The 9527-nt window shown below is 44.6% G+C and overlaps 1 long non-coding RNA gene across 1 annotated transcript; it reads left to right on the forward strand.

Moving 5' to 3' along the window:
- The first annotated feature begins 361 nt into the window (after nucleotides 1–361).
- LOC125549255 lies at nucleotides 362–737 on the forward strand. The gene is made up of 3 exons (XR_007301293.1): nucleotides 362–409; nucleotides 488–559; nucleotides 661–737. It is a non-coding gene; the product is annotated as an uncharacterized LOC125549255 (long non-coding RNA).
- The last annotated feature ends 8790 nt before the right edge of the window (nucleotides 738–9527 follow it).

Here is a 9527-nt window from a genome sequence, read left to right on the forward strand (position 1 = left end):
CGTACAAGTACGTGTGTATCCATTGTTCTTTTGTATTTTGTCTCCTAGGGTATTCTGTTGGGGTTGATGATAATTATTTCTTATTGTGTTGTTTGCGACGTCGTTAGGTGATGGCTGGTTTCCTTTTCTGAGCTCGACCGTGGCTGCGGTAAATCGCAGAAAACGGAAAATGTGCATTGAGTTTCGGCGCGCTAGATACGAAGGTGGGTGAAAGTTCTTAGTTTGTTGTTGGTTGTGTGTTGTCTTACTTGGTTCTGCATGTCCTGTTAAGAACATGTCATTGATGGGCCTTTGCCGAAGGATTGACATGGTTTCTCAGTTTATGTCAGTGTGGAGGTGATCGGGGTAGACCGCAACAGACGGAAAAAACGGAAAGTGTCCATTAAATTGCGGCGTCCTGGATGCGAAGGTGTGAGATTTCTTGGTTTGTTGTTAGTTGTTGCTTTTTGCTATATGGTCTCTTAGTTGGTTTTACGTGCATTTTCAGAGATTGTTGTTCAAGGGCCTTTGCCAAAGGATTGGCAAGGTTTCTCAGTCAAGTTTGCCGAGTCCCTTAAAGGTACTTATTAACCAGGCCTTTGTTGTTTTGGCTATGTGATTATTGTCTTCCTTTTATCCTTGGTTTGTGGCTGATAGTTTTCTATTTTGGTGCCCATTTAGCTTGCTATGCAGATAGGTCATACTACGGCCCTCCGGATTTCTTGTGCCAATACTATGGTGCCTCCTTTTGGTTTGCTGAGTGTTCAAAGTCCAGGTCACCCTGGACATAGCATAAGATGGTTTATAATCGCTGTTGTAAAGGCGCTAAGGTATATATCCCTCCCTTTAAGGATCCCCGGCCTATCTCCGGGAGCTCCTTCGATTCGATGGTACTTCTCGTGCTAAAAAATGCATCTGGACTATACGTGAGTACAACTGTATGTTCGCTTTCACTTCGATGGGTGCTACCATTGAACGCTCGTTTGGTGGCAGCCGTGGACCTAAGATTTTTAAGATCAGTGGTCAAGTGTCTCATCATATTGGTTCGTTGGTGCCTAGCGGTGATGATACCCCTAAGTTTGTTGAGTTGTATATACATGACCCAGCTAATGAGATTAGACATAGGATGAATGCCTTAAATCTAGAGGATAAGCCTACTAGGGGTGTGGATGAGAGTATTGTGGTTGGTCTTAGAGACATGCTTAATGAGTTTAACCCATTGGTACAGACCTTTAGGGAGGCAAGTAAGATGATAGAGGATCATGGTGATGAACCAATCGAGGATATCTCGATTCGTATTATTGGACCTTCGGAGGGCGATGGTCCACAATTTAGTTTGCCTATAACCACTGGGCTTGCTGCTTTAGTTGTCGGTGGTGGCTTCACGTTAGAGGCATCTTCTTGGGATATTGTTGTTTGCAGTCGTTCTGACAGTTTGCAGCAGATATCTTCTCTGAACACTGCATTCATGCCTCTGCAATACCCATTGCTTTTCCCTTATGGAGAGAGAGGGTTCCAGGTGGATGTTCCTCACTTGATTGTTCCTGAAGAAGATGATGATGATGGACCTATAGATCCTAATCTTGCACCTGGAAGTCCGACCGTTGAGGCGTCCTCTTCATACCCTTATGCGGGTGGTGATGCTTCCACAAATAGTCGGAATAGGATGACCATGCAGGATTACTATCGTTTTATGTGCCATTACAAGGGTGATCAGCCCAATCCATATATATGTTATGGTCTCCTCTCCTCTCAGTCGGTTGTCGATGCACGTGCGTGCATCGATGAAAGTAGACTTTGGTATATCATAAGAAATCAGGACATGCTTAGATCAAAGCACATGCAGGGGATTACTGATGCGGTAGGTGATGGGTGTGTTGATGGTGATGCTCTTGGGAAGAGGACAATTGTACCTCCAAGTCACATAGGCGGTCATCGGTACTTCCATGAAAATTTCCATGATGGCCTTGCCGTTTGTCGGGTGCACGGTCCCCCTGACATATTTGCCACTTTCACTTGCAATCCCAAGTGGCCTGAGATCACCAGTGCATTGGAACCAGGTCAGTCACCTTCTGATAGGGCATATATTGTTGTTAGGGTCTATCACATGAAGCTCATCGAGTACTTGGACGAGATTAAGTCAGGCCTAGCTTTTGGCCCCATTACGGCTGGTATTGCAACTGCTGTGCTATGTGTGTAGTCATTGTTTTTAATGATGTTTTACTTCTTCTGTTGGTTGGGCTGTCTAATTGAGCTTTTATGTCCTTTTTCAGTGATGTATACCGTTGAGTTCCGGAAGCGGGGACTGCCTCACGCGCATATACTTGTCTGGCGGAGAGGGGGTAACGGTGATATTGGTGTTGAAAATATTAATTCATTAATATCTGCTGAAATACCTGATGCATTGCTTGATCCTCTAGGATATGCTTTAGTTTCTGAGTTTATGATGCACGGTCCATGTGGTGAAATGAACGATAAATGTGTCTGCATGAAAAAGGGTGTTTGTTCTAAATATTTCCCAAAAGATTTTAGAGATACCACTGTCATTGATGATAATGGGTTTGCCTTATATCGACGTCGTGACGACGGTCGAAGGGTCTATAAAAATGGTCATTACCTTGACAATAGGCATGTTGTTCCTTATAATATGGCAATGCTCAAGAAATTTCAGGGACATATAAATGTAGAGTGGTGTAATAAGACACAGGTGATGAAATATCTCTAAGTATGTGACCAAAGGTGCTGACTACTCTAAGGTCATGTTAGAAAGGCTAAAAAAAATTGACTAAATCTGGTTGTCGTACGGTAGACGAGGTTCAGGAGTATCTGATATGTCAGTATATATGTGAGTATGATGCATTGCGGCGCCTATTTGGGTTTGAAATACACTTTAAAATGCCGTCGGTTCAAAGGCTGGTCGTTCATATGCCTGGCATGAATACTGTCTACTATCGTGCTGGTGCTGACCTCACGAAAATTGTTGACTCTGACTTCTTGCGAAAGACTATGCTTACCGAATGGTTTGTTGCGAATGAGATGTTCAAAGAGGCCCGATCATTAACTTATTGCGATTTTCCAACTGCTTGGACCTGGGACGCTAAAAGTAATATCACTGCATATTGCATTCAGGTTGTATAAGACTGAATTTGTTTTTTCTGTTCGGTTCCGCAGATGTCAGTGTGAATTGGTCACTGCTTTCGGAAAGTATAGGTCAGTGGGTTACATTTTAGAAGATAACACAATAAGATTGGTGATGCCTTATGGGCACATCGCTGTTAAGGATAATGCTTTTGCAATGAGTATTGACATTTCTGGTTGGTATAATGCAACACGGTGGAATCTCTTTGTAACATTGCAACTGAATATCTTACGTGCAATTCAAGGTGTACAGTGATGTCGAGTGCACCGGGTTTGCAGAGCTGCCCCAAGTGCGAGCTCTACATTGACAGAGTGGATGCTTGCACCTTGCGCCTGCAGGTAACTATTGGTTCCCCAAGTCTCCTTCCTACGTGTGGGCACTGTATTTGGTACTTGTGTGGATCCACAATTTCTAGGTTGTAGAAACTGCAGGACTACATGGTGATTTGTCAATGATCTTAAGTTGGCCGACTCTACTACATGGAAAGAATTAATTATGCAAATCCAAACTATTTCTGTATAAAGACTGGATACTACTGTTAATACTGATTTGGTTAACAACATTTAGCTCATGCAACTCTAATGCCAGTTTGGCCATCACTATCAGAAGTAACACCTATACAAGCTCTATTAGTAAACATCACAATTCATGAGTGTTGTTTGACATCACATTAGTGAGCTCCTCGCTCTTGTGATCCTGTGTTATGGAGTCATAACCATTTTCAGTTATTTTCATTCCAACACATTCGATGTTTTCTGTTTAATGTTAAATCATAACCATTAATTAGTACATCAATGTCTTTTAGTATGTGTTTTCACTGCAAAAGCTTAACCATTGCAGTTTCCTGTGTGCAGAAGCTTGTAGACAATTTTGTTAACTGATTTCTGTGATTTGTTTTCTGTATGCAGCCCCCACTTATGTGGATGGTTCGGCATATCCATATAAGCTTTGTCTTGCAATGATGGTCCAAAGTTTCAAAAAATATATTATATGAAGTTTCAAATTACTTTTTTAAAAGTTTGATGCATCTCAAGGACAGTTAGTGGTTGTGTCCCGTATCTAAGTAGCACACAATTGTTGAAGGGTCATGACAGAATTAGAATTTCCAGCATTCCTTTTCCAAGGTAGCATGGATTCGGGAACTTATTCATCAGACTAATTAGAGAATATTTTTACCAATCTAGGCCGGATAACGTGGCGGCTCGAGTGACTAGGGGCGGCGCGGCTGCTAGATGCAGAACAGCGGTGGATGCTGGAGCTTGAAGGGTCCAGATCCGTGCGCAGTAGGGGTTGGGGAGGCAGATCCAGAGATGGGCGACGAGGAGAGGGTCACTGGTGACGACGAGGAAGGCCGGAGCGCGTCTTCCCAGGTGGATCCATGGCATCCGCGACTCCTGGGCAGAAAGGAGACATGGAGGTGAAGGACAGAAGGAGGCGCGGTGCGGCGACCTTACGTATTGAAAGTTCACTTCAGAAATCCGGAGAACTAGCTGTAACCCCCTTCTCATATCCTTGCACAGGTAAGCAACAAAGTTTGTTTTGGTGATTTTTGCCTTCTTTGATTGATACTTTTGAAGCATCTGATGGGTCTCATCTGTTTGTCAATTCGTCAGTTTACTGTAGCCTATATAGCTGTTGCCGACAGTAGACTATATTTGATTGACAAGCAACACATCATGCACTCCTACATACATGGATTCTGTTTGTACTTGACAGCAACAGACTACTCCAATGTATGAATATGTTTGTTTAAAAATGGCAGAATATGTATGAATATTAACTTCATACATGAAGTAAATTCGTAAAAGATGTATGGGATGAGTTTACTGATAAAAAAAGAATACAGAATGCCTGAATGACCCTAATGTACCTAGCTCTCACCGCCATATAGCTAGCACAAGAGCTTAAAAGCAAAGTGCCAGCATGCCTCATACATGTTCCAAGATAAACTAGAACATAGCTACAAATGTAGTGCATCAACAATGTTGTCTGCTACTCTGCTTCACGTACAGCGTCATTGCACATTCAGTTAGGTACGTGCAGGACCTTGCAACATTCAGTCAAGCAAGTAGCCGCTGTTGTTGGAACGTCGTTGTGTGGGCAGTGCTGAAGGAGTCGGCTCGTCCTCGGATTAGAGCAGTGCCGAGTCCGCCGGGTCGTCCTCGCAGCGGGGAAGTCCCGAGGCTGCCGGGTCGCAATCGAGTGCAGCAGCGCCGCGGCCATCGGGTCGCCGCCTGATAGAACAACACCAAGGCTACCAGGCCATCGTAGCGTCAAGCAGCGCCGAGGGCCCATCTTTTTTTATTTGTACTATAACAATATGAAGTTTGTATTTTAACAATCTTTGATTATTTTACATGTGTTATGTCCAGCTTGCTGTTGCGAGTCCTTGTTTATTCTTGTGACGAATTTAACTATGATTTTCAGCACATGGTGCAGTGGTCAATATTAAGATGAAGATAGAAAGATTTTCAACAGTAAAATAAAAGGAGAAGTTCTAATAAAATATGCAATGCCCTTTTACTAGTTATATATTAAGAGTGCATTAAGGGCTAACCAAAAAAAGGAAAAATACTTTGAAAAGTCCCAACATCTAACCATTGATTTCTAAAGATAATTTCCATTAATAAATCTTGACCAACCAATTTCACAAATCCTATCCACCGCCACGGGGAGACTGCATAATGTGCCAATCGAAAAAATACCCCAAAACAAGCCGAAGCACCAATGGTAAAAACATCACAACTATGTCTCTTCCATATCCCCCGCAATAGCCAGCCATCGTCTCTATGGTTTTGCGGCAGCTTGCCCGGGCGATGGGGCCACAAGTGAGATCGATCGAGCCGCTCCTCTGATTGACCATATGTCTTCATCGTAGTAACATAGTTCTCCCCCCTGTGGCATCCCTTTGTTGTTGCCGTCCTCTGTACATATGCACGGGAATCTACCGGAGCTAACATTGGTTCTGCTTAGTGCTTACTACACATCAAAGTAAAAAAACCAAACTTTATATACCAAACTGAAAAACACTTACAGTAAAAAATTCATTAAATTACAATTATTATGGCAAATAGGCACATAAATAGCAAAAGTTTTTTGCCAAACATATCGATATAAAACTTACCTATGCGTACACCAAAACAATGAAAACTATTAAATTATTATATGAACAAAAATAACAAATCAACATGATAAAATGCAAGAAAAATAACATAAATATAATGTATGCGACACGACTGGTCGTAAAAAAATGATAATATGGTGTGCATAATTAGAAGGTAAATGATAAATGGATAACACATATATCTATATATCAATAAAAAATGGAACATACCTAAGAGAAAACTATGTTCGCAAAAGTATTATATTGCAAATGTCATCACATTTTGTTATAGTTCTTTTAGAAGATCAACTAATATGTTATCATCATTGAACTTCATAAAATTCAAGTCCGCGCATCGAGCAGCCACTTTGCTAGTTTTAAGATAATAACGGCGGTACCCCCCTCTGATATATAATCATAGAAGAAGAAAAAATATTTTAGAGTCTTAAATACGAGAAACTATAGTAACACCCGTCTGCTTGGCCATCACCGGCTTGCCGTACGCCTTGTAGCTGCTCAACCCTACAACCCTGTTGTACACCTGAGAAGCTGAGGACGGACTGTAGCTGCTCAACCCCACAACCCTGTTGTACCTGAGAAGCTGAGGATGGACGTGTCAAAATCAAAATATGCAGCCGGCCCAGGGGAGAAGAAGCAGCAGCAGCAGCTTGTGGCAGGCATTACCTCCTCAACTTGTAGGTAGTCCCTCCCTGTGATGAAGAGGTCAAAATTGATCTTGAGGTCGTCCCTGGGGACGCACCAAGGGTCGGCGTCGGCTGCAACACCGGTGGTGGCTCGCAGCAACACGAGGATGAGGAGGAATGGAACTGAAACCATGGCGCCGGTCGTCATTGGGATGCCGGTCTAGGTACGTACCAACTGGAATGGAAACGAGCTCGAGAGTGGAACAGAAGAGAGTGCACCGAAACCACTATAGGAAGGCTCTGCTTTTATAGCCAGCCAGCAGCACAGCGTGTAGGTGCGTCGGTGCGAGGAGTGACCCCATTCACCCGTAAAAAAAAAAAGGAGTGCTCTCATGGCAAAAACGACAAATTTGACCCATGGATGAAAAGAACTCACAACTGACTGTTTTTGAAAAAAAATCACTTCACTAACTTTTTGCGTAGTGCCCAACAGTGAGTGTCATACTATACTATGCAGAGCCTGACTAACAGACACTACACCAGCGTCGCATTCCGAACTGCTTAAAAATTACCAAGTCAGTGTTGTAACGGCCGAGAGCTAGTCCCTATACGTGCAGCGCCTAGCGTCTAGCCGCTACACGTGCAGGGATCGGGGGTTTTGATTTTGTTTCGCTGCGCTGCGCTGTCACAGGCCGACGAGAAGTGTCGCGGGTTTTAATACAGCGCGGGACAGGGGAGCTCACGGCAGGCAGTGGTCACGTTGTGCCGGAAGATGCATGCATGCTGACCCAGCTGGCCTGGCCAAAGACCGGATCATATTGAAAGTGCATGCAGCGGATCCTGCGTCTTCCCTGCAACACGCCACGTCGAAGAAAAGAAACCAGTGACGCAGGGCTGCTTGCCGGTGTGAGGGCGGAGTTCAGTGGATGGACTTGCATGCATATGTGTTGGGCCTCGTGACCCCGTGACATACGCTGGTCTCTAACCGTCATCACAGAGCGCGACAGGTCATCATGCATGTATCTCTCGTCGGCTCGGGACAGCGCAGCGAAGCAAAACCAATTCCTATTTACACACTGACTTAACAATTTTCAGATAATCCGGTGAGCGATGCTGGTTAAATACGTAGCGTCTATCAGTCAGGCGCTGTACAATATAGTATGACACCTGGCTGTCGTGCCCTACATAAAAGAGTCAGTAAAGTGAAATTTTTTCAAAAACAGTTCAGCCTGTGAATTCTTTTCATTCACAGATCAAATTTATCGTTTTTGCCCGATCCCATCCAATACCAACTGGCCCGGCGTGAATTTATCTACACTCAGTAAAGAAGAGTTTTGGATTTCGGCCAAAATTTTCAATTTTCCGCCAAAATTCGGCCATTTCGTTCAGGCCCGGTACAAATAAAAACTCAGTAGGGAAAATTCGGCCAAAAAAATTCTTCCTTTGGACGCCTCCTCCTTTTCCGCCAGGAATCTCTGCCTGGTCACGCTGTCGTTCCAACAGATCGGGATTTCTTCTTCTCAAACTCAATCTTTTTGGAAAAAGCTTGGGTGCGGTGCGCCGGGCCGCCGACCGAACTTTCGGCCGGACGCGTCCACGCGCGCAGCGCTCCAGCCTTTCAGTTTGCGACACGTAAGAACAATGGACCCACCCACGTGCGAATCAAATCTCGTGACTTATCCCTTTCTCCTTCGTTCTTCTCCGCCCATTCCTTCCACCTCCAGCCGCCGTGGCTTTGCTCCTCCACAACCTCCTCACGTAGCTCGCGCACGTGTCGCTGAAGGGCACGAGGCGGAGCTCGCCGCAGTCGGCCTCCATCCCAGGCGACAGATCCTCGCAGGCCTCGGCCACGGCCGTGAGCAGCTGCTCCATTCCCTGTCGTGAGGCCACACGGATGCCGTTGTCACACATCTGCTCAGAGCTCGTCGGTGATCCTAGTAGCTGCGTGGCGACCACGGTGGCGCCTTGCATGCCGGATTTTTGGTACGAGCGAGTGCTGTTTTGGGGAATGCACGGCGATGATGCGGTCCTGGCACCCATGGTCGCCGCTGCCGGGGCGTCGTATCCCGGTGAACCTGCAGGCAAGTCATTGCAGAACCTGCTGCAGACCCCCGTGTGCTGCTACCGCTAAAAAAAAGATTCAACCTCTAGATGAAAAAGCTTCAACCGCAAATACAGAAAGCTGCAAGCATTCAGTGCTACCGAGGAAAGCTACAACCGTCTACAGGAAATGCTACAACCTTCGACGAAAAAAGCTTCAACCGAACCATAGATGAAGCTTTCACCCAGGCACTGCTCAAAACGAAAAAAGTTTCAATCGTTTACAGAAAAGCTTCTACCGTAGAGGAAAAAAGCTTCAGCCTTTGAGATAGAAAGCTACAACCAGACTCTGCATAATCAGAGAAGTTGCAACCGTTCGACAGAGAAAGCTTTGAATCGAATGTGCGAAGAAAGTTTCAATCGTTTACAGAAAAGCTTCTACCGTAGAGGAAAAAAGCTTCAACCTTTGAGACAGAAAGCTACAACTAGACTCTCCACAATCAGAGAAGTTGCAACCGTTCGACAGAGAAAGCTTTGAATCGAATGTGCGAAAAAAGTTTCAATTGTTTACAGAGAAGCTTCTACCGTAGAGGAAAAAAGCTTCAACCTTTGAGACAGAAAG

Source organism: Triticum urartu, chromosome 3 (assembly GCF_003073215.2).
Source record: "Triticum urartu cultivar G1812 chromosome 3, Tu2.1, whole genome shotgun sequence".
Classification (NCBI taxonomy): domain Eukaryota; kingdom Viridiplantae; phylum Streptophyta; class Magnoliopsida; order Poales; family Poaceae; genus Triticum; species Triticum urartu.